Genomic DNA, 26193 nt, shown 5'->3' on the forward strand with positions numbered 1-26193 from the left:
AAATTAATTTATATTTTATTAATCACAACATTTACTCATTTTTAAAAAGTATATGGATATAGGAAAGTTGTATTATTTATTCTGTCCCCAGAAGGCATATTTGCTTTAAAAGATTATATCAGAGCACACTGAATATTGAGTTGCTGGCAGGTAGCCAGCAGACAATAAACATTTATTAGGCTCTTACTATGTGCTGAGCTCCCAGGTACTGTTTTTATTAAAAGATAGAGGTACAAATACTGGGGGGAAAGAGGACAGTTCCTGACTTCAGGGAGCCGGCATTCCAATTGGTGAAGACAAAGCATAAAAGGGAGCTGAAAAATGTGTGTGTGTGTGTGTGTGTGTGTGTGTGTGTGTGTGTGATTGTATGTATGTATATTTAAGGGAATCCAGTTAGGGTAGGGAGCACAATGATGAAATCTGGGGATTCAAAGACCTTTAAGCCTTGGAGCTCATGCTTAAGATGGAATCGCCTCAGAAAGAAATAACTAATTCCAGGAGTTTGAGAGTGAGGTGACATGGCAGATGGATGCTTTGGGATGAGGAGCCCTTGTGCTGAGGAGAGTTTCAGGGCAAGAAGGCAAATGAGTCAAGACAATGAAGTCCACTGAGTAGTTAGCACATGTAGAAGAGGAATGGAGCTAAATGAAGAAAAAAATCAGAATGCTGGGTATGCATGTGGAAACATGGAACTCTTCTGGTAATAACTCAGGACGTCCACATTTTAGCAGGGGTCCATGGCCTATAGAAAACCACTGGTGTAGAGGATTTATTTGTCAATGAAATTTATGTAGCGTTGTGGTGTCTATTTTGTCTTAAACATAATGTTTATGCTATTTGCCTTTTTAGTATATACACATAAATGTATATATGTGTACTTGTATTATTGAGATAGATGTGTATGCACCCACATAGGTACTTACCTCACATTTATTCAGCACTTTATGATTTGCAAAACACTTTATATACATTATCTCATTTCATCCTCATGTCAACCATGTGAGGTAAATGTTGTCATTCTTCAAATTATACAGAGGAGGAATCTGAAGCTCAAAGTATTTCACTGGCAGAGGGAACTCCCAGTGAACAAATTCTATCTACCAAAAAGATTATAACCAGCTCTGAAATGTATATTAGAGAATTGTCTGGGGTCATTTAGAGGTTGACTTACTCAGAATCACAAAACTAATCTGTATCCAAGGCAAGCATGGAACCCAAATCTTCTTGATTCTGTGGCTACATCGCTGTAAATAGATATAGGTAAATAGGTGAATAAATAAATACACATCCATCTCCTTCTCTCTATCTACTCATCTGTAAGTTTACCTATTTATCTATCTTTTGTCTTTTCAGTTTTTCTGTCTCTCTACTCTATCTATCATCTGTCTATTTATCATCTTATCTTTCTGCCTGTCTCTATTCATCCTTCAATCTCTCTTTTCATCTATCTTTCTATCTCTTCTTTTATACTATCTCTTTCTATTTATCCTTTGAAATATATTCATCTCTCTTTCTCAGTCTGTCTATCTTTCTGTCTCTCCATTCTATCTATCCTATATCTCTGCCTATCCGTTCATTTGTTCTTTCTTTCTGTCTCTATTCTCTCCCTCTCCTTTTCTCTCTCTCTTCTCTCTCTTTGTTCCTCCTTCCCTCTCTGCCTCCCTCTCTCTCCCTCATTTTTTACCCTCTTTCTTTCTTTATCTCTATCTCTCACTCCTCTGTCTCTGTCAGTCTCTTTGTCTCTCTCTTTCCCTATCTTTCCCTTTTCCACTCTTTTCCCTCTCTCTTTCTCACCCCCTCCTTCTTTGCCTCCCTCTCTCTCCTTCTCTCTCTCTCTCTCTCTCTCTCTCTCTCTCTCTCTCTCTCTCTCTCTCTCTCTGTCTGCCTGTCTCTCTTTTTTTTTTATAGTGATAGTATTTAGTTGAGGAAGTAAAAGATTAGGAAATATCTGCCACTGTAGCCCAGCAACTCCTTTGAATCTTGTAATATCAGAGGCTAGCCTAGATCCCTGAGCAGTTAAGCATGGAGCCAGTCTGTGTCAGAACTGTGGCTTGGATCCAGTTCCTCCTGGATCTGAGACCAACTTTCTATACATGACACGACGCTCTCCTGCCATTCATAATATAACAATCCAACCCAACAAAAACAAAGCAGCATAATACATACTAGACTAGATTTGACTAAGCTGGATGGGAATAAATGGCTACACTAGAGACAGCTCTAATTGTTAAGTTTTTCCTCACATCACGCCCAAGTTGCTTTCTTTGCAATCCCTCTTTCCCCCATTGCTTTTTATTCTATCCTCTACCTTCAAGCAGAACAAGCCTCTTGTGAAGGTGTCCACTGGCATTGACTGCTATTGGGCTGCTTCTCCACACATGAGTTGTCTCAGCCTACATGTATCAAGCACTTTGAGGTCATTGTAGCACCAGCTGAGAATGGCAGGTGGGAGTATGATATGGTTTCAAGAGGAGAAAGTAAAAGAGAATTTTTGTTTTTTTCTTCTTTTTTTAATTAAAACTTTTATTTTCAAAATATATGCATGGATAATTTTTCAACATTAACCCTTGCAAAACTCTGTGTTCCAATTTCTTCCCTTCTCCCACCCCCTCCCCTAGATGGCAAATAGTCCAATATATGTTAAACATGATAGAAATATATGTTAAATCCAATACATAATATATATTGTATTTAACACATACTTTAACATATTTAACATGTATGGGACTAACTGCCATCTAGGAGAGGGGGTGGAAGGAAGGAGGGAACCATTTGAAACAGAAGTTTTTGCAAGGGTCAGTGTTGAAAAATTACCCAAGCATATGTTTTGTTGATAAAAAGCTATAATAAAAAAAATCCAATACATGCATACATATTTATACAATTATCTTGCTGCACAAGAAAAAAATCAAATCAAACTAGAATAAAAATGAGAAAGAAAACAAAATGCAAGCAAACAACAAAGAGTGAAAATGCTATGTTGTGATCCCACAACATAATTCCCACAGTCCTCACTCCAAGTGCAGATGGCTGTCTTCATCACAAAATCATTGGAATTGGCCTGAATGTTGAAGAGACCCATGCCCATCTGAATTGATCATTGTATAATCTTGCTGTTAGTGTATATAATGATCTCCTGATTCTGCTCATTTCATGCAGCATCAGTTCACGTAAGTCTCTCCAGGCCTCTCTGAAATCATCCTGCTGATCATTTTTATAGAACAATAATATTCCACATCATTCATATATCATAACTTATTCAACCATTCTCCAATTGATGGGCATCCATTTAGTTTCCAGTTTCTTGCCTCTACAAAAAGGGCTGCCACAAACATTTTTGCACATGTGAGTCCCTTTCCCTCTCTTAAGATTTCTCTGGGATGCATGGATAATTTTTCAACATTGACCCTTGCAAAACCTTGTATTCCATACTTATATCATTCCCCCCCTCCCCTAGAGGGCAAGTAATCCAATATATGTTAAACATGTGCAATTCGTCTATAAATATTTCCACAATTATCATGCTGCACAAGAAAAATTCAGATCAGAAAGGGAAAAAAATGAGAAAGAAAACAAAATGCAAGCAAAACGGTAATAAAAAAAGTGAAAACACTATGCTGTGCACTCAGTCCCCACAGTCCTCTCTCTGGATGTAGAGGTCTCTCTTCATCACAAGACCATTGGAACTGCCCTAGAAGTTTGCTAAATGGAAGGAACAAAATAGTCAATTAGCTAAAGGAGTATGGAAGTACCATTGATAGGAAAGGTTCTCTCTCCATCCTTTTTTACCCTCTCTCTTTCTTTATCTCTATCTCTCTCTCCTCTGTCTCTGTCAGTCTCTTTGTCTCTCTCTCTTTCTCTCCTTACCTTTCCCTTTTCCACTCTCTTTTCTCTTTCTCTTTCTCTCCCCCTCCTTCTTTGCCTCCCTCTCTCTCCTTCTCTCTCTCTCTCTCTCTCTCTCTCTCTCTCTCTCTCTCTCTGCCTGTCTCTCTCTCTTTTTTTCTGTAGTGATAGTAATTTTTTCTTTGATTTCATTGTTGTTATTAAGCAGTTCTGGCATCACTTTTTGAAAAGGAGTGTGTGTGTGGGAAAGTGGGTAGGGGGGATGGGAAAATAAATACAGACCTGTGCTTTCAGGTTTCTGATGTATAGAGAAGTTTCTGATGAAGTCTTTTTTATTACATCATTTCAGTCATGTCTGACTTGTGGCCCCAATTGGGGTTTTCTTTGCAAAGATGTTTGACATTTTATTCTCTAGCTATATTTTACAAATGAGGAAACTGAGGCAATCAAAGTTAAATAACTTGCCCGGGATCACACAACTAGTAACTGTGAGAGACCAAGAAAACCTCAAATGGTTCACAGAGTGTCAAACATGACTAAAAATGACTGATATATTATTATATGTTCTAGATGTTGTGATCATTACTAGGAAAACAAAAGAAAAGAAAAGCAATCACTGTTCTCAAGGAATTTAAATTCCAATGAGGGAAACAATAAATCCATAAATAAGAATGCAAGAGATATACAAATAGATAGGAAGTACACAAAGTATATAAAGAGTAATGAAATAATGTTATATTGACAGAAACAATAAGCAAAGAATTTCAAAGATACTAGTGAATTCTGTTTGTACATACTGATTTTAAGATGTCTACCTGACATCCAGTTTGAGTTGTCTGAAAGGCAGTTAGAGATGTGAGATTGGAGGTCTACATGAAATAATGCAAAAAGAAAAAAAAAGGAAAGTAATATACATTTAATAATCATAGAAATGTAAATTCAAATATCATTAAAAGTCATCTGAACTCATCAAATCCAATCCAACAAATATCTATTAAGGATTTCTTTTGCGCCAGGCATTGGGTTGAATACTGAGAATATAAAGACAAAATGCATATTAGCCCCTGCCTTTATGGAATTTAATTCTGTTCTCTGTCTGTAATTTCTCTGTCTCTCTTTGTTCCCCTGGTGTGTGTGTGTGTGTGTGTGTGTGTGTGTGTGTGTGTGTGTGTGTAATACACAGCACGGGCATATACAACAATCCAATTCAATAAAAAATTATTAAATACTTACTATGTGCCATACACTGTCCTAAGCCCTGAGGGTACTAAAATAGCTAAAAACAGTCCTTGTTCTAAAGGAATTTGCAATATCATGGAGAAGACAATATACAAACAAAAATATACAAAACAAATTATATAAAGGATGAACAGGAAATAATTAACAGAAGATAGTCATCAGAATTAAGGGGTTGGAAGAAGCTTCTATAAAGGGGTGTGATTTTATTTGGGAATTAAAGGAAGCTAAGGGGTCAGTAGTCAGAGCAGAGAAGGAAGAGGATTCTGGACAGAGGCCCCAGGAGAAGTGCCCCAAGCAGAGAGATGGAGGGTTTTGGTCAGGGAAGAACCAGAGGGAGGGAGGCTTGCATCCCTGGACCAAAGAATATGTGTCAGTAACTAAGTGAAAAATGATTGGAAAGCTAGTAAAGGGCTAGCTAAGAAGAGCTTTGAATGCCAGAAAGAGCACTTTATTATTTGCTTCTGGAGGCAATAGCAAGCCACTGGATTCTGAGTGAGAAATAGTGATCAAACCTGCATTTTAGGAAAATCACATTAGTTATGGAGAACGGATTGGAGTGAAGGGAGACTTGAAACAGGCAGGCACAGTAATAGGCTAATGCTGTAATCAAGGCAGGGGATAATGAGGGCCTGCACAGAGTGGTGGCAATGTCAGGGGAAAAATGGGTCAGAATTAAGAGATTTAGTAAGAGTAAAATTCACAAACCTGGGCAATAACTTGGAAATGGGGGGTGGAGTAAAAGATAGTGAAAAATCTAGAATAACTCTTAGATTGCAAACCTGGGGAAATGATGGTGTTACCCTCTACATTCCTAGGGAATGTGATATTTAAAAAGCTTGAGAGACATAATTTCTCAGTAATTTAATCATAATAACATCAGCATGTTTGTTAATAAAAGGGTAATCATTTGACTATCTATCTTTGATCAAAGACTTTCATGGTGGTGAACTCACAGCTTATATACTCTTAGAAGAACTGGTGCTTCTGAGGGTGGCAATCAACTGATTAAAAATTAGTGAGAAAATAAGTATTATAATGAGAAGCTGGGCACAATGGGGTATATGACCCAAATCACCCAAATTTCAGTCAAAGAAACTTATCAATTCCTTATAACTTATTTGACAAAAGGGAAAATCAGTACTTTGATGGATCTGCCAGAATAAATACAGTGATCAAGAATGCATCCATTAGCCTAAACTTAGAATTTCTTTTACTGTCTTTGATTAATTCTCTGCCAGGCAGCATGACGAATATGGAAATATCTTTTGAGAAATTGCACATGTTTAACCTATATCAGATTCCTTGCTGCCTTGGAGAGGGGAAGGAAGAAGAAAGGTAGAAAAATTTGGAACACAAAGTTTTGGAACACAAGTAAAGTAAAATGAAAAATTGTCATTAAGGAATAAAATAAATAAAATCCTCACCCCAAAACCAATAGTTCTCAGCCATCTTGGCTGGGTAAGTTTGTGAGCCAAATTTCCCACACTTGTTGATTTCTGAATGATGAAGGAAAAATGGAGTAAACATTAGTTCTGATTCAATAATTAGTTATTAATTCACAAGAGAATCATTTCTCTCAGTAAGGCACTGAGATGGGATGAAATTTAGTTAAAAAAATCTAGTGAATTCTGTTTTGTACATAATGATTTTAAGATGTCCATTGGACCTCCGGTTTGAGTTGTTTGAAAGGCAGTTGGAGTTGTGAGATTGGAAGCCAATAGGAAAGGAAGGTGTGAGAATCATCACCATAAAGATGATAATTAAATGCATAGCAGCTGATAAGATCACTGAATAGAAGTATAGAAGAAGGAGCAAAGAGGACCCAGGATAAAACCCTGACTTCCCAACCAAGAGTGATCTTGAGTAGGATTCAAAAAAAAAAAAAAGAGAGAGAGAGAGAGAGAGAGAGAGAGAGAGAAGGAGTGATCAGATAGGTAAGAGGAAAAAAAGAAGAAAGCATTGTCCTGAAAACCTAGAGTGAAGAGAGTCTCAAGGAGTAGAGAATGAGGACAGCTGGATGGCACAATGGATAGTCCCAGCCCTGAAATCAGGAGGATCTGAGCTCAAATTCGGCCTTAGACACTTAACACTGCCTAGCTGTGTGACCCCAGGCGAGTACCTTAACCCTAATTGCCTCATTCTCCACCTTAAAATATAAAAAAGAAAAAAAAAAGGAAGTAAATAGATCCCAGATCATTTGTAGAGAAGGGAGTGAGTACTAGTAACAAAATACATCAATAAAAGTATCCCATAGGAGACACCTTAGGGATAGAGACTCTTTTCCAAAGCAGAGAGATGACATAGTGAATTAAGCATGACATATTTTGAAGTTTACTTCTCTCAGTAATAAAGCAAAGGACCATGAGTGTTGGGTATTGCATACATGGTCAAAAGTTGTTAATTGATCACTTTTTTCTAATATATGAGGTAGTTCATGGAGGAGGAGCTTGGATAGATGTGTCAAAATAAAAGACATTAATAAAAGTAAAACTTAAGTAAAATGTTAAATGAGAGGGGTGGACTAGATGTTCCAAAAATTATCTTTCACCTACAAATACTATGCTCTTTCAAATCTCTCCCTTCTGTACCCTTTGGTCATATTACATCCTCCTAGCACCTTCACCCAAGGGCAGACACATGAACAAAGAGAATTGCAACTCTAAGCTACTGATGTGTTCCCTGCTAGTTGTTGCTGGTCCACAACTTGGCAGGGAGGAGGAGGTTGAAACTCAGTGCAAATGAGATTGTTTGAATTATATGTTGCTGTCTATTAACCATGCAATCCCCATCCCCAATCACTGTACATAATTGCATTTTAGGATAGACTTTACACAGGCTGGTTATTTAAATTTGTGATTCTGCTCTTCTCAAATGGTATGGGGAGAATATTCATGGATTCTCTGCCTCTTATTGATCCAAGCGATCTGGAATCCATTATAATAGCTCACCAGTCACATTATAATGCCATTCAAGGCGAGAGGCACTGGAGTTATTAGTGTATAAACCCTGAAAGACTTGCCATTCTGGGTAAGTTCCACAGCATTAGGCCAAAGCTATTTACTTTGCATATTAATAATCAAGGGAGTATTTGGAGAAGACGAGGCGGAGTGTATGTTTGATGAGGCTGTAATCTCATACACAGGGAGCACCACAGCATTGGCTATAGTTCCCCCGATTGCCTTGTCAAATGGGTTCTGATATTATCTGATGTGAAAATGGGTAAACAGTTAAGCTCTTAGAAAGGGGTGGGAGTGATGATGGGGAGGGACATTGGATAAGCTGAGTCTCAGCAGCTCAGTAAATTAACACAGCATGGAGGTGATATCTCCCCCAATGAGAAGATGTGTAGGAGCTCATGGGGAGAGCATCACACAGGACTCTGCTGTCCTCTGTGACCTTGGAACAGAGGGGAAGCTTGATTTGCCCCAGCAGGATTTGCTGATGTGTGTGTGCACTCAGAATGTACTAGCATATATGCATTCATTGACTTGACCAAAACAGCCAAAATGGAAAATCTTTATTCTGACATATTTTTTTTCCTTAATCACTCATCAGAATCTTTGTATTATTGCCATAACTGACCAACTCTATCATTTAAATATTTTTTCAAAAGTTCTATATTCATGTAGCAGGATTTAGAGTTGCAAAATATGATCAAGATCATTCCGTCCATTTCCTTCATTTTGCAGATGGGAAAATTGAGGTACAGAGAGGAGGAGGTGACAAAGATCAAGTAACAAGAACTGATTAAAAGAATAATATGTGGCAGACACTTCATTAAGTCCTAGTGATACAAACATGAAAGCAAGAGAGTCTCTACCTTCAAGAGTCTTTCGCTCTATCAGGGGAAGCTAGAATTTCACAGCTAAATAAACAGAAGGAATCAATTTATTAAAATACAGATTAATTGCAGAGGGAGTGCTGTCAATCATAAATAAGGAAAGGTAGAAGAGATTTTTACTTAAGGTGAACCTTAAATAAAGCGAGGCATTCTAAAAAAATAAAGATGTGGAAGGAGAACATTGCAGGTTGAGAGGGCAGCCCTTACAAGTCAGTGAAAAGGGGATATGGATAGAAGAGTGTATAAAGAAACAGTGAGAAGAATAATTTGGTTATGTATAGGATTCATAGATAATAATATATAATTAGTCTGGAAAGATTGGTTGGACCCATGATGCGAAAGGCTTTAAATGCTAAACATAAGAGATAGTAGATTTAAGGATTTTTTTTTTCTGGAAGGTTTGGAAAACCTTTCTGAGCTTTTTGAAGCTTTTTGAGCAGAGGAATGATATAAGATTTCATGATAATTTGTGAATTCTCAAGCTGCTGCCTTTTTCTCTGTCTTTCTCCATCTCTCAGCCTTTTTGTGTGCTTGTATAATTGTCTCTTTCTGTCTCTGTCTCTGACTTTGGTCTGGAGCTTTGATTTGTATCTACTTTGGAAACTGCTTTCATGGAAATTTCTTCAACAGAGGTGGATCAGCAACTAATCTCTGCTCTTCATTGACTTGAAAATTACCTTGAATACTAATGAAAAGACTAAATGACTTGTCCACAGTCTCCTATCTAATTAATATGTGTTAGAGATGGGAGTTAAATACAGATTTTTTTTCTCCCTTCTAAGAATGATCCTTTAGCCATTCATTACATCATGATTTCTTTCTGTAATTAATATAACTTAGCTCTTGGGTAGATGTGTTTTCAGTATGGATACTCTCTTGATTGTTACAGATCATGACCAGACCACTTTTATCTATTCATCCTACTATTTTTTTCTTTCCTACTAGTCCTTTCCCTTTTAGATGACCTTCCCTTTACAATATCTGTTTTGTGCATGTACATAAATAGTTGCATTGTGTCACCTCTATTAGATGTAAGTGACTTTTTTGGTATTCCCTAGTGATTAGAGATATATTGAGCTTAACAAATGCTTATTGACTGCCTAGATGGAGGTTCCACCGGGGAAGTTCTTCGTCTAGACCTTTCACTGTCTTGTGAATTACCCAGTAAATAAGACAGGTTGCCAGTTTAACATCCCTTACCTTTGTTGTATGAGTGACCCATCTCTCTTTTCAATTCAGAAACCATTAGCCAAATAGCAACTATTTCTAAGACTCAAGCTTAGACCATGAGGAACTAAAGACAACAATGAAACAGGAGATAGTGTAATGCTAGGAATAGACCATACATTTTATAAACAGGACACAGGTAAATCACCCTGACTTACCACTGACTATGTCCATTCATAAGACTAAGCTTCAGTTTTCTCAATGATTTATTAAGATTAGAATTGGTGCGCTTTTAGTTTTCTTTCTTATTTAAATCTATGGTAATATAAACCAGACTACCTCCTCAAGGAATTTTTATTTAGCTTATACATGTCCTGGATAACATATTTTCTCCTCCATATGCCTTTCTTTAAAATCCTTCCCCCCACCCCAGAAACCTTTCTTGGAGATATGCTTATAGAAAATTTGTAGAACTGCTAGATGGCATAATAGTTAGAGAGATAGACAGACACAGACAGAAGCAGAGAGAAAAGAAGACAGAGACAAAAAGAAAGAGACAGACAAAGGTTGACAGATAGACAAATAGACACAGAGAGAGAGACAGAAGTGGAAATAAAGACAGAAACAGAGACAGAAAGAAAGAGACAGAGGTTGACAGAGAGATAGACAAACTGAGACAGAGAGACAGAAGTAGAGAGAGAAGAAGACAGAGGCAGAGAGAGGTAGAGACAAACAGAAAGGAAGACATGGAGAGACAGAGACAGAGAGAAAAGGAAGACTGAAACGGCGACTGCCAGAGAGAGAGGCAGACAGACAGAAAAAGGCAAAAAGAAAAAAAGACAAGGATAGAGACAGTCAGAGACAGAGAGACAGAAACAGAAAGATCAGACAGAAAGACAGAGACAGAAAAACAGAGAGAGCAACAGAGATAGACAGAGAAAGACAGAACAACAACAACAACAAAAAAAAAAGACAGAGGCTGAAAGAGAGACAGATAGAGACAGAGATAGAAAGAAAGTTAGAGACAGAGACAGCCAGAGACAGAAAGACAGAGAGAGACAGAGAGGGAGACAGAGAGGAGGGCAGAGATAGAAACAGTGAGACAGAGACAGAGACTGACAGAGAGAGATGGATAGACAGAGATAGGGAGAGAGAAAGGAAGACAGAGACAGAGACATTCAGCAGACAGACAGACAGAGAAAGAGAAAGACAGAGACACAGAAAGAGCTAGACAAGCTGCTTCTATTTTTTACTTAGGTATTTTATTATAACATTGATTTAATTTAAATAAAATATGATATAAACAAGTAAAAGACACTATTTGAAGTCAAGAAACCTATATTTCAAATGTGTCTCAAACACTGAAATGAGACAAAATGAGCCATTTCTTTCAGAATTTGTTTTCTTATCTGTAAAATGGAGGCATTAACACTTATACTTAAGGGTTGAGGAAAATTATTCGAAAACTCTAACTCACCAGACAATATCAACAATTATTATTCCTGGGATTATAATTTTTAATGTTGATTTTATTTTCTTAAAATTTATTGTTCCCTATCTAAAACAAAACAAAACCTTTTGCCTATAAATCTCTTTCTTAGAAGGATATCCTTTTGGGAAAGGGCAATATTTGAATGCACTTCAGGTTAAATTAACAGATTTTATTAGAACATTATGGGAATAATTCACAACTAGAGATCCCCCATAGACGGTTGGAGGAGGGGAGAAGTCATGTGACCTAATTTTCTTATAACAGAAACATTAACATTCAAGAGGCCTCCAAGAGCCCTGACTTGCAATTTCAGAAGAAAATAACTTTGAAATCAGTGGATAGAAAATTAAAAAATCCCTGGAGAAGTTAAGCAAATCTGTAACTATGTGCTCCACAGATTAGGGGAACGGAGGGAAGAAAAAAAAAAAACAAAATAAAACAAAACAGAACAACATTTTTTTCCACCTTTAATCTGCAGATTCAAATCTGTTTTCTTGGATAAAAGAAACACACTAAAAAAAAAAAAAACCAAATAAATTTTCTATGTCTAGTGGTAAATAGATGTCTTTGCACCTCGCTAATTCATCTTGCTTTAAATAAGAACCTGATCCTTCTTTGTTTGCAAGTAATTGTTACATGAGAACAACCGATTAGATGAGTTGGACTTCAACTTTCAGAACCCTTCGGAACTCCAAGATGCAGGATAGAAAGGCAATCTGTCTGTTAACTTGTATTTTTTTTGCCAAGAGATTATGATATATGTCAGATCCACACTTCTTTGAAGCCTGAAAGACATTTAGAACAAATGAAAGGAACAAATTATTTTATGTTTTCCAGAAAGTACAGGAGAGTGGAATGAATATAAGATGTAGTTTGAGGTCCTATAGATTGAGGACCTGGAGTCAATTAATCAATCAATCAGTAATTTTATTAAGCACATTCTCTATTCCAGGCACTAAGGACTAGGAATTAAGTCCTTAAATAAACAAAGTGATTTCTATTCACAAAGAACTATCTTCTAATCAGAGAGGTGTGTGTGTGTGTGTGTGGAGAGAGAGAGAGAGAGAGAGAGAGAGAGAGAGAGAGAGAGAGAGAGAGAGAGAGAGAGAGAGAGAGAGAAAGAGAGAGGGAGAGGCAGAGAGAGAGAGAGACAGAGAGTAAGAGACAGGGAGACACAGAGACAGAGACAGAGAGAGAATAAGAAATTAATAAATACAATTGTTTCCAAAGTACTTCATTGAAAAGTAGTCCCCCTCCACAATATTGCTTCTAATCTTAACTTCTTCAGTCATTACCACAAAATTAGCTATAAAGCTTCTTCTTTCACAAGACAGATGCTTAGAGAAAACTGCCATGTCCTCAGGAAGACTTCTGTAGCCTAAATGTTTCCAATTCCTTCAAGCTTTTGTGGGGCTGCTAGGGGGCATCATAGATTGAATGCTGGGCTGATCACTAACATGTGGAAGTTTAGGAAAGATTCCATGCAGGAGACAAGCCTGAGCTACATCTTAAAGAAACAGAGGAAATCTGAGGGGGAAGTAAGAGACAATGCAAAGGTATAGAAATGAGAGATTGGATGTATTATGTGTTTTAAATCCTTCTTTTTCCCTATGACTCTGGAAAAAAAACACCATTATCTCTAGATTTTAGTTTCTTCGTGTCTAAAATGAGGGATTATAAATGATCCCCACTATTATCATTTTTGGAGCATGAAATCAATCTTGATTCTTATAGGGCATACCAATATTCTAAAAATTCTAGCAAGTTCCAATACCTAGTAAGGTATTAAATGAAGGTTCGATAACGTATTGATGTCTGAGGACCAGGCTGGACTACATTCAGAGAGGTTTAGCAAAACAATGACCCCTGATGACATTTTGGGGGGATATATAGAGAAAGAGATTACAAAGATTTGATGAGTATGAATATATAGCAGTAGTGAAGAAGATGATTCTACTAGTACTAGTATTACTAATAATGCTACTATTAACAATACTACTAATAATGCTACTAATAGTACTACTAATATGGCTGGTACAAATGCTACTAATAATAGTATTACCAGTATGGCTACTATTACTGCTATTGCTGCTGCTGTTACTACTACTATTACTAGCTGATTTCTTTGAAGAAGATACCTTTTTTACCTATAAGTGTTGCTGAGAGCAGTATAGTGATTTGTTTAGCAGTCCCTAGGTGATGTGTCTCAGCCTGATTTGAATCCAGGTTATCCTGGCTACAAGGTCTGGACATTATCCATTATGCAATCTCATGGATTTAGCAAAATGTGTGACAGTTGTCATTTTGACCCATGGACATAATGATAGATTCATGATTCTTTTGAGATATTAAAAAAAGGCTTGCTTCTCAAAGTGAATAGTAAATTTATGGAGGATTATATATTTAAAGTCTGAGAGCTGGTTAATGTTGTTGATGTAAATAATACTTCAAAAGTTAAAATGTCATGGGAGATAGGTAAATTAGACATAGTCTGTGTCTTCAAGGAAATTACAATCAAGTGAGGAGGCAAAGGAAATGTCATATGCTACTGTATTAGAAATGACAAAATAATGAAGAGCAAAAACCAAATGGCTTAAGACAATAAAAGATAGAATGTCACAAGGCAGCATATGATTAATTATCAAGTGAATGAATCAGAAAATTGCTCTTGTAATTCAGGAAAAGAGATCATTTCAGGCAAGGGAAATCAGAGAAGTATCAATGGGAAAATCACATAATCTCTGAGTGGGAAATGGCCTGAAACACCTTCCAGTCTAATCTATTACTACACTAGAAACTGTGCTTTAAAACAACAGCACCCCCCATAAATAGTCATCTAACTCATACCTGACTGATTTAGAGCTAAGAAACTTTAGAAATGGTCAAGTGAAACTTCCTTATTTTCTGCCTGAATAAATCACCTAGAATTTTTATAGCTTTCCTAGAGATATATATCCAGTGTCAGTAATGGGATTTGAACTTGTTTTCTTTATTCAAATTCTCTTGTTCAATGTATTAACAATATCCAATCTCCTGAAGAAAATCCCTTCTAATCCCACAGTGAGAAAGGCACCACTACCTTTTGAACAAATTGTTTTATTTTGGGATAAATTTAACTATTTGGAAGTTTCTACAACTTTTCTCCCTCCACAGTATTGTTTCCAGTCTAACCTATATAGTCATTACCCCAAAATTAGCTGCAAGGCTCCATCTTTCACAAGACAGAAGCTTAGAGAAAACTGTCATTTCCTTAGAAAGATTTCTCTTCTCTGGGCTAAATATTTCCAGTTCCTTCATCCTTTTGTGAGGCTGCTAGGGGGCAACATAGGTCAAATGCTGGGCCTGAAGGCAGGAAGATATATGTTCAACTTTGCACTCAGACATTAGTGATCTTGGGCAAGTCACTTCACCCCATTTGCCTCAGTTTCCTCATCTGTCACAAAAATGAGCTGAAGAAGGAAATAGCAAACCATGTCAGGATGTCTTACAAGAAAATCCCAAATGAGGTTATGGAGAATTGGACAAAATTTAAAAGCAGCTGAAGAACTTTTTTATGACATGTTTTTCATTTTTTGCTAACATCCTGGCCAACCTCCTCAGAACACTCTTCAGAATAAATTAGATAGATAGATAACTCTTAAAATGTGGTGCCTATAATTAGAGACAGTTCTCTTGATTCAATATGACCATGGCAGAGTGCAGAAGGACTCTGATCTGTCTTTTTCTGGCTATCTATTTAAGATGCAACATAAAAAAGATAGAATTGTATCCGTCCCTTTCCTTTGACTATATTTTTTGTTATATTGTTTATTATTTCTATATATGCTGATGCTTATAGTTAAGTTGTATCATATATATAGGCCCAGCATTAGTGTTATTGTTACAGCTATGCTTATTATTTTTGACTGATTGCTACGTACTATGGATATTTATATACTTTGCAAAAAAAATTGTGTATTAAACATGCTGTAATATATAGGATATTCAGAAAGAACTAGCACCTATGCTATAAGGGCTCACCAAATCTTTTTCAGGGCTTTTTCTCCACCTTGGATGTCTTCCAATCACCTAATTTTCTTTTGTGGCTCCAAGAACCTGTAGCATGTGCAGCAGCCAGACTCCAAAAAACCATCTCAATAGGCTGACTAAACCAGGTTGAGATAAAACCTGACAAGTCTTTTGATGAGTTAGTGGGATGTCTACCCCAAACATGTGAAGACTTTCCATGAAGGAACAGGCAAATGGGACCAGTTTATTTCAAAGGTCATAAAGACCTTTAAAGCAGGTGCTATGAAGTGGTTAGAACTTGTGAAAATGCCAAGGTCATTCACTGCATCCTAGGCCATGGCCAGTTGTCTTGACTTTTGCCTTGTCACTGGATTTTGATGACTCTGGAAGAGAGAGTGAATCTGATTAGTTCATGAAACTCTGTCTTACTTAAAGCCAATTCATGTACAACTGATGAAATCACCCATCATCCACTATTATACCTCAACATCATTATGTCATTGGTCTTCTTCAAAAATTAAGAATAAACAGTAAAGATTAGCTATTAGATGTAATCAAAGAAGCAAAGAGTATATTTTAAATCACTGACTTAATCATTTTATGGTGTGAATCTCTTTTGCAGTCCAGTGAAGCCCATGGACAAAATTCTCAGAATAAAGTTTTTAAATACATAAAATAACAAACAGCATTGCAAGTTAAACCAATTATATTGAGATACCATAATCAAAATATTTTACAAGTTCACAGACTCTAGCTTAAGTTTTCCATATGGTTAACAAAAAGCCTAAGCAATACCATAAAAACAGGGAAGTTCAAGATGCATTTGTATCTATTAAATAAGGATTCATAGTCTTCCTGCTGTCTTCATATTTGAAATTGGAAAATATAATCATGCAATTCAATGTACATTTTTTAACATGAGGCACTTTACTTGTGGTGAAGTTACAAAGCTGGAAAAAAAAGTCCTAATCTCAAAAATTGCTGATTCAACTACAGAAATGGAGGAGAATTCAGTGGACATGATGTACCTTTCTAGCTTTGTGACCTTGAGCAAGTCATTTAAATTCTGTTTGCTGCAGTTCCTGAATATGAAAAATTAAAATAATAATGCAACCTAAAAAATTAAAAAACAAAACAAAACAAAACAAAAATTATAGCATCTATCCCTCAAGATTGTTATGAGCCCAAATGACATGAGTGCCTTGTACATAATCTGTGCTATATGAATGTTAGTGATGATGATAATGATGATAGCAAAAAGAAATATCTAGTTTATGTGCATGATGAAAATTAAGAACTGGGGAAAAAAAAAAACAGTACTTCTTGTTTGGCAAATTGTCCAAAGCTCCATGCAGGTCATAATACTTGGGCTGAGTCTTTGGAAAGATGAAGATTTCAAAATGTGGAGATGAAGTCATGAAGGATGTCTTACATGAATGGAAATAAGATAGAAAAATAGTAATCTAGGTTCGTTGGAATATAAGATCAGAGGATAATATCAGTTAAATTTTATTGTGAAGTTAAATTAAGATGACTCTGAGACAGGCCTTCTTTTCCGACTTGCAGTGTCTGTTTAAGTACTTTGTTTCCTGGAGTTAAATAGAAAAGTCTAAAAAGAAAAGCAGAGGTTGGGGATGATTGTGGGTGGTCATGTGTTGTTCCTTTGATTAAGAGAGATTATAGTTGCCATATACTCAGTGGGGGACTTTTAACTTTCAGCACTCTGGATAGTGTCATTGAAAACCAAGTTTCCCTCAAGTGGTTTGGCCTTGGCGTTTAAACATTAAGGGAGAATGATCTCTTCAAGTCTCCCTTAGAGCAGGCATAAAAGGATTGCTGCTTAGAAACCATGCACCACTTTTCTATGAGTGATTGAAGAAAAATCTGCTTAAGGGCTTAAGGTATCTATGGGAAATGAAAATATTTAGAGCTGAATTCTTAAGGAAAACAACATTCCATTCACTGATGAATCTGTCACTTGATGTGCCCTTTTCCACTGACTACAATTTTCATTTCTCTAGAAAGTTTTAAGTTTTAATGGCAATGAGAAAAATCCTCCTCATTTTATTGTTATGAGACATGCCACATATGCATTCCTCCTTTGCTACTTGTCCTTTATTACTTTTTTTGTGCATGTATTTTAAAAATCTCCATTGATTGAAATAAAAGGTATTACCTAAATTAATATAATTTCCTATTCCATGTAAATTTATTCATTTACTAACATTATATTTATACTATATTTATTTATTTGGACTTATCGTCTCTTCTATAAGAATGTAAATTTGTTTCAAGTAGGGGTTATTGAATTTTTTGATCTTTTATTATTAATAACTAGTACAATGACTTGCACATAGAAGGCAATAAATGGTTGTTGATTGATTGACAGAGTACTAATCTAATAATAATAATAAAATTAATTTATAGTACTATACAAAATAATTTCATACAAATTAATTAAGAATAAGTTCATTTAGCAATATTATTATCAGATGATAGATGATTAAACATATTTTCTCCTCTTGGTTAAGAAGTAGGTGATATACAGATGACATTTTGTCTCCAAAGCTCAGATATTTGGGTTTATTAAATATTAGATTACTATGGTCATTTACTACTGTGTATCAAGTACCTAATATATTTCATCAACCTATTATATTCTTAGCTAGTATCAGAATAATATAGTTTGAAATCTAAATCTTTAACACTGTCTCCCTTCATATTTTTTATTGAACTCCTTGATATTCTTGACTTTTTGTTATTCAAGATAAATTTTATTATTATGTTTGATTTTAAAATAACTCTTTGGTTGGTATGGCATTAAATAAGAAAATTGCCTTAGGCAGAATTATCATTAGGCAGAAATTATATTTTCTCTATCTATCAATGAAAAATTAATATTTTTCTGATTTCTTATATCACTTTTTACTTGTGAAAAGTGTTTGTAATTGTGTTCATATAATTCCTCTGTTTGTTTTAGAAGGTAGACTCCCAAGTATTTTATATTGTAAAGTTAATTTACATTGAATTTCTTTTCTTTCTCTTGCTACTGGGTTTTGTTAGTAATATAAAGAAATAATGATTGCATGGTTTATTTTGAACTCTGCAATTTTGCTAAAGTTGTTAATTTTTTCAACTAGTTTTTAGTTAATTTTCTAGAATTATCTAAGTATATCATCATATCTGCAAATACTGACAGTTTTGGGTTTCCTCATTACATATTTTTTATTCCTTTAATCTTGTTTTCTTCTCTTATTGCTGTAGCTAGTATTCCTAGACTAATATTAGATAAAAGTGGTGATGATGACTGTCTTCCACTCTCATATCACAGATCTTTCTTTCTGACTTCCTAAGTTGTCTTTAATAATAATATCTAAATGAGTTTTTTGGTGTTTCTGCCACTCCAGAATTCTGTTTGAAGTGTTATTTTCAAACTGTCTGGAGAGAAATGTTGAGAGAACTAGATTGAGAGCTTGCTTTACCCTGCCACCTTGGCTCTGCTCCTGGAATTGTTCAATTACATTAAAAAAAATTAACATATATTTTTTTTTTATTGTTGAATTCCAAAATCTCTTCTTCCCCCCAACACATTGAGAGTGCAAGCAATATATTATAGATTATGTATGTGAAATTACATAAAAATATTTCCATATCAACTATGTTGCAAAGCACAGGGAAAAATGCAAGAATTTTTAAAAGTAAAAAAAGTATAATTAATTCTGCATTCAATATACTTCATTTTGTACTCAGAGTGATCAAGTCATTCACAGTTAATCATAATATAATGGGGGTTTGGCCCAGGATCTATGGTGGCCAAAGAGAATCAAAGTAGTTTTGATATAAGCAATGGTCCTTAAGAAAGAAATCTAGTCAGTAAATCCCAATATATGTTGGAGGGTTCAAAGATGCAAAAGCAAAGAAAAAAAAATGCTTTTAAAAGCATCTGTAGCCAGTTCCAATGATCTTGTAATGGAGAGAGCCATCTATACCCAGAGAGAGTGGAGGTTGAGCATGGATCACAACACAGTATTTTCAATTTTTTGGGTTTTTTGTTTGCTTGCATTTTGTTTTCATTTTTCCTTTTTGATAAGATTTTTTTTTTTGTGCAGAAACAATTATGGGAAATGTAAAGAATAATTACACATATTTAACATAGATTGGATTATTTGCTATTTAGGAGAAGAAGTGGGGGAAAGGAGGGGAAAAGTTCTTACACAAAATTTTGCAAGGGTGAATTTTGAAAATTATTTATGCATATGTTTTGAAAATAAAAAAAACTTTAATAAAAAAGAGCATTGTAGGAGAGAGTATGATAGTCTATGTGTACAGGTGGAGGAAAGGGAGGGAAGGAAAGGAAGAAAGGGAGGAAGGAAGGAAAGGAAGGAAGGGAGGGAGAAAAAGAAGGGAGCAAGAGAAGGAGGGAAGGAGAAAAGAAGGAAGGAAAGAAGGAAGAAAAGGAGGAAGGAAGGAAGGAATGATGGAGGAAGGAAGGAAAGAAGGAAGAAAGGGAGGAAAGGAATGGAAGAAGAAAGGATGGAGGAAGGAAGGAAGGAAGGGAAGAAGGGAAGAAGAAAGAAAAAAGGAAGGAAGGGAGAAAGGGAAAAAGAAGAAAGGAAGGAAGAAAGAGAGGGAAGAAGAAAGGAAGGAAGGGAATAAGGGAGGGAGGAAGGAAGGGAGAAAGGAGTCTTCCAACTCATCAATTCCAATTTGTAGTCAGTTTTATTCATAGAGATTGTTGTTTGTCCTTGTTCTGGAAGAGGACTATGACATCAGGGAGGTGATGCCATGACATGCAAGTGAATTGGATTTAAGTGGAGATGTCCAAGGTCATCAGCCTCATTTTCCCCTCCAGGACCATCTAGGTCCAGTGGCCAAATATAGATCACAATGATAGAGATAGCCGTGGGTGAAATGGGAGAACTCAGCCTTTTTAAACTGAGGTCTTTAACAGGACTCAGTTTGACTGAAGTCTCACCCATTCAGCAATTTAAGGCTGGTAGCAATTGAGGTAAAGAATCTCTACTTTCAACTTTGTTTGGGTCCCAATTAACTCAGATTGAACGTAAATAGATATTATGTCTATTTTGGCCAAAAACCCTTAGAATCTTACCCTCCAAGATTTATTTATTTAGATTTTTCCTTTTTTGGACTTGGTGAAACAGGAATGTTTTTGCCTCCATTGCTTAAAAAGCCCAAAGTCTCCTATTTCATCCAGGGCCATTTCTAGTCATCTTGACCTGATTGATTCCAATTCACTTGCATGTCTATGGTATCATCTCCCTCATATCATAGTCCTCTTTGAGGATGAAAAACAAAGAATAGTAGTTCAATATGGTTTTTACTGTGTCCAGGGTTCTCCTTGTTCTAGTCACTTCACTTGTATCAGTTCATATAAGACTTTCCAGGTCTTTCTGAAAACATCTTGCTTGTCATTTCTTATAGCACAATGATATTCAATCACAGTTATATACCCCCACTTCTTCAGCCATTCTCTAATTGGTTCTTTGATTTCTAATGCTTTGTATTAACACAAGTTAAAAACAATAAATTAATATGAGATTTGTAGTGAAAGAAGGATTTTTAAGAAAGGAAGATACTAAGATGAGAGTGGAAAGGACAAATTGAGGCCATTAGTGGGAGCTAGTATTTGATATGAATCTTAATGGAATCTGGGAAATTAAGAAGTGGAATTGTGAAAGAAGTTTATTCCCATTATAAGGGAAGATCAATTCACAGATTTTGAGGTGAGAATAGAGGATTGTGTTCAAGGAATACCATATAAGGCAGTGTATTTAAATCAGAGAATATATAGAGGGGGATAAGATATAAGATGATGGAATGATGGGATAGAGTCAGGTTATGAAGAACTCTTAACTGCCAAACAGAGGAGTCCAGAGCTGATCTTGTTACGGGTAGCAGTTTGCTGGGGCTCACTGAGTGTAGAGGGCTGAAACTATTGGGTTGATGCACTAAGGTTGGGACTGCTGAGCACTTGAGGCTAATTACTGATTGGACAATACTCTATGAGCATATGCTTGGAAAATGGTCCTTTCCGCTATTTGTACTGGCTCAATGATTAGTGTATAGAGGATTGTAAGAGGGACTAGAGGGTGGAGTAAGACAAGCCAGAGTCACATTCTCGGTGGTAGACAAGGGAGAAGTGGGGAGAATCTGTGTCCATCCTGTTCAATCCTGCATCTAAAGACTGAGAATAAGGACTGAGGACTTTTGCTTATCCTGACTCTGGCTGATTCTGGGGTGTCCTGGGTGCTACCGTGGTCGTTACAACTGAGTAACAGTGGTGAGCAGGGCAGTGTGATATGATTGGAAGACAATCAAAAGGACAGCAGCAGCAGAAGCATAAATAAGACCTCATCATCATACTTTGGTTTGTTGTCAGTGGAATTATAAAACTTTCATTTTAAATCAAGAAGTCATATCCTTTTATTTGTGAAAGACCAAAATTAAAGATTATCATCTTACTGCACCATGGAAATAATCTTTGGTTCTTGAAGGCTTTACCAGTGGACTGCAAATTACAATAATAATAATAGATATTTGACTTTATGTAGTGCTTTAAGCTTTACAAAATATTGTACCTACATTATTTCACTTGCATATAATAATCCTATCAAATGAGCATTTTATGTTAGCTATTATTATCTCCATTTTTTTCTTGAGGCAATTGGGGTTAAGTGACTTGCCCAGTGTAATGGACTGAGGCTTGAGTTGATGCACTGAGATCCCAAGCACATGAGGCTAAATAGTTATTGGACCATACTCTATTAATATATAAGCTTGGAGAAAGAATGGCCCCGCCCACTCTTTGTGCAAGTCCTGATGTGTTGTATAGGAAATGACGATTTTGGTGGGTGGAGGCAGGGGAGTGGAAAAGGAAGGGGAAGGAGAGACTTTTTGCATTGCCATTGCCACAGTTTGCTCAGCTCAGATCTCTCTCTGTTAGCTGGCTTCCCGTCGCAGCTGCCCATATTGCTATAGCAATCTTTCTTGCCCATATTGCTATCACAATCCTTATTCATCTCTTCACTTCAATAAAGATTGAAGATTTTTCCCTTAACCTGAATTCCTGACTCCGGCTGATTTTTAAATACACGGTCATTACACCCAGGATCACACCACTAGGATATGTTAGGTGTCTGAGGCTAGATTTGAATTCAGGTCCTCCTAAATTCAGGGCTGGTGTTCAATCCACTGCACCACCTAGCGAGCTATCCATTCTACTCCTATTTTTTTTTTTTTTTAGTTGAGAAAAGTAAGGGTCAGGAAATTTAATGACTTGTCCATGGTAACACACTGTCAGATCAGAAATTGGATCCAATCTTAAGTCTCTTCCAAATCCAAATATAGCTTTCTTCCTATTCTATAATCTTGCCTCTGACCAACTCATTTAAACTAGAATATTTAGCAATAGAATGCCTATCTTCCATCTAAAGATTTACCTAGCTAAGTTTGGAGAGGATCAGCTTCTGGTTGATAAAGGGTTTTTTATTTTTTTTTTTTCATTCAAAACAGTTCACAAAAGCATTCTACTAAGACATGAAGGAGCTGTGATCCATGTGAGTTGAAGGATTACCTAAACTAATCCTTGAAATATTGAAATATTAGAAAGACTGTCTTTTGTAGTACTATAAATGTGCTTGAGGGACAAAAGCTGTGTCTAAGAGGCTACATAGCATTGTAGATACAGTGGTAATTTGAGAGACTAGAAGTTCTAGGTGTGAATCCAAACTCCTACTTGTTAGCTGTGTGACCTTAGTGTGTGACCTAATCTCTCTGATTCTTAATTCTCTTATCAATAAAGTGGGATAAAAATACCTGCACCTATCTCACGAGGTAGGTTGTTGCAACACACCTTGCTGTATGACTCAAAACTCAAAGGGGGCAAGACTCAAATGAATTATTTTATGTTACATGCTTTGTTTTGGAAACCTAAAAAGAGCTATATAAATGTAAATTATTATTAGGAAGAGTATACACCCATGTAAACACTTTAGAGAGTGAGAAAGACCACTAAGACTGTAAAAATGTTTACCATTTCAGTTAAGAATTCAGTGAATCCTCCTTTGTTTTAATTTAAACTTTAGTATTGTAACTTTTAAATGTGAAGAAATAACCAGATGGTTTGGTGGGCTAGAGATATAGACTCAACATTCAGAACCACCCTCCTCCTCACAAAACTGAGTTATTAATGTTAAATGCAAATAATAATAAAGAAACTCATATTTATATGGTGCTTATTATGTGCCACGCACTGTGACAGCATAGTCTTACAATTTTAATCTCAATTTATCATCACAAGAACTCTGGAAAATAGATGCTATCATTAGCCTTATTCAACAGAGGAAGAAATTGAGACAAATGAAAGTTAAATTACTTACCCTTAATGACAAAGCTAGTAAATGTCAGAGGCTATATTTGAACTCAGGTCTTCCTGACTTCAGGTCCAGTGTATTAGCCAATGCATCACAAAGCTACCCCTGAAATATCACCATGATTTGCCACTTTTAAAAGTTCTGGTGAATATTATCAAAGAACGAATGGGTGAGGGAATACTAGTAGTTGGTATTTTACGTGATGGTGATTGCTTTACATTGTGTTGAGAAAGAATTCCTTGTTTGTCCCCTGATAGAAGTCCTAGAAACCTAATTGACTTAATTACATGATGGCAAGAGAGGAATTACTGTGTACACGCCAAGAGGGCCACAGATGTCACTTTGAATCATTTTTCCTAGTAGTAACTGTTTTCACGTAGGGGGAAAATAAACAAAAACACTTCATCTGGAAACAAAAGTGTTCTATTGTTACCTTAGCAGCCTGTGTGTGTGAAATGACAATCAGCTACTGTGCTGGGATTCAAGGTCAAGTTAACTGTGAAAAGCAGTTCTCATCATGTATGTTGACAATGAGTGACAGTAAGAGAGGTGATGGAGGATATGGTTACAACTCCTACTCATGAGCAATCAAAAGAGGATTAATGGAATTCAATTCTGGCTTTAACTTATATTGAAAATATACTACCTGGAAGAGAATAGGGCTAGATTTGGGTACTATGACAGATATTTGTTCCAAATAGAATGAAACCTTAGTTAAAATCTCACATGTAAGGACTTTTGAGGATTGTTGAAAAGGATAGGAGATAGAAAACAAAATTATTTAAATAAAGCCAAATGGCTTCTTGGGGCTTCTTATAGTGAAATATAATAATAGCTTTTGTACAGTGGGAAAAGAAAGCATAAACAAAAAGAGCAGAATGCTAGAGTTTAGAGTCAGGACAAAACGGCTTAAAGATTTCCTCTAACACTTATGAGCTGTGTAATCCTGGGCACAACATTTAATTTCTATATGACTCAGTTTATTATCAGATATATATATTTTTTTATCCTGTGTTGATGAATTTTCACACTAAGATTTTGTGGCACTGATAAAGTTATCTCCCACATTCAAATGTATAAAAATTAACATTGACTATTTATTGACATGCGTTCTACTCCATCATTTTCAATTTAGTGGTGTAAAACTGAGCCAGTGTTAGTATTAATCATTTCTATCAGGATGATTTTCCTGCTGTCTCATGACCATTTTATTAAATGATGATTATAATCCTTGGGTCTAACAATAACAAACTACTTGTTTTGCACATTTCTAAGGTCCTTATCCTGTGGAATTTTCTCTTAATATTATGTTTTCATAAACATCATGAAGGCAGAAGCTTGAGTGTCCTGTTCAGTTCTGGACATCTTATTTAGGAAGGAAATTGACAGGAAGGCACCCAGAGGAAAGAAACCAAGTTGGAGGAGAAATTGAGCCCATTTAAATGAAGATTGGCTGAAGGAAGTGGGGATATTAGTGTGGGGGAGATAAAACATCAGAATATTGCTTCCAATTAGGAAATAAGCTCTCTCAGGTCAGGGTGGGCATTATTTTTTTTAATAATTTGATGGTAAGGTTGTTTCCTTTTTTTATTTTTTATTTACAGCACTTAGTGTTTATATGGCTCTATTGGCTTTGCTTAGTTCTCTCTGAAACAACTTGTATGTCTTCCATGTATCTTAGAATTCCTCATATTTGTTATTTTTACAACACAAAAGTACTTCATTACATTCATATACCACAGCTTATTCAGATGTTATTCAATAGGTACTTTTCCCTTCTTTTTTCTTTCTTTCTTTCTCATTTCTTTTTGTTCTCTCTCTGTCTGCTTCTGTCTCTCTGTCTCTCTCTGTCTGTCTCTGTCTCTTTCTCTCTGTGTCTCCTTTCTTTCCTTTCTCCCTTTTTTTCTTTCTCCAGAGCCACTAGAAGTATTTTGGTATATTCTCAGGCTTTCTTCTTTTCTTTATCCTGCTTAGAGTTATATATTCAGTAGTGAGACTGCTGGGTCAAAGGGTTTGGACAGTGAGATAACTTTTTCAGAAAATTTCAAATTGTTTTCTCGAGGTGACATACTGAAGACAAATGTTCTGAACCAGCAACCCAGTTTCTTGACCCACCATCATCTAATTTTAAAATAGCTTGTTAAAGATAAGGCAATAACTTGACTTGAAAAGATTTGAAACTTATCTCATCTGTAACTATCTGTTTTGCT

The sequence above is a fragment of the Antechinus flavipes genome, chromosome 3, assembly GCF_016432865.1.
Source record: "Antechinus flavipes isolate AdamAnt ecotype Samford, QLD, Australia chromosome 3, AdamAnt_v2, whole genome shotgun sequence".
Classification (NCBI taxonomy): domain Eukaryota; kingdom Metazoa; phylum Chordata; class Mammalia; order Dasyuromorphia; family Dasyuridae; genus Antechinus; species Antechinus flavipes.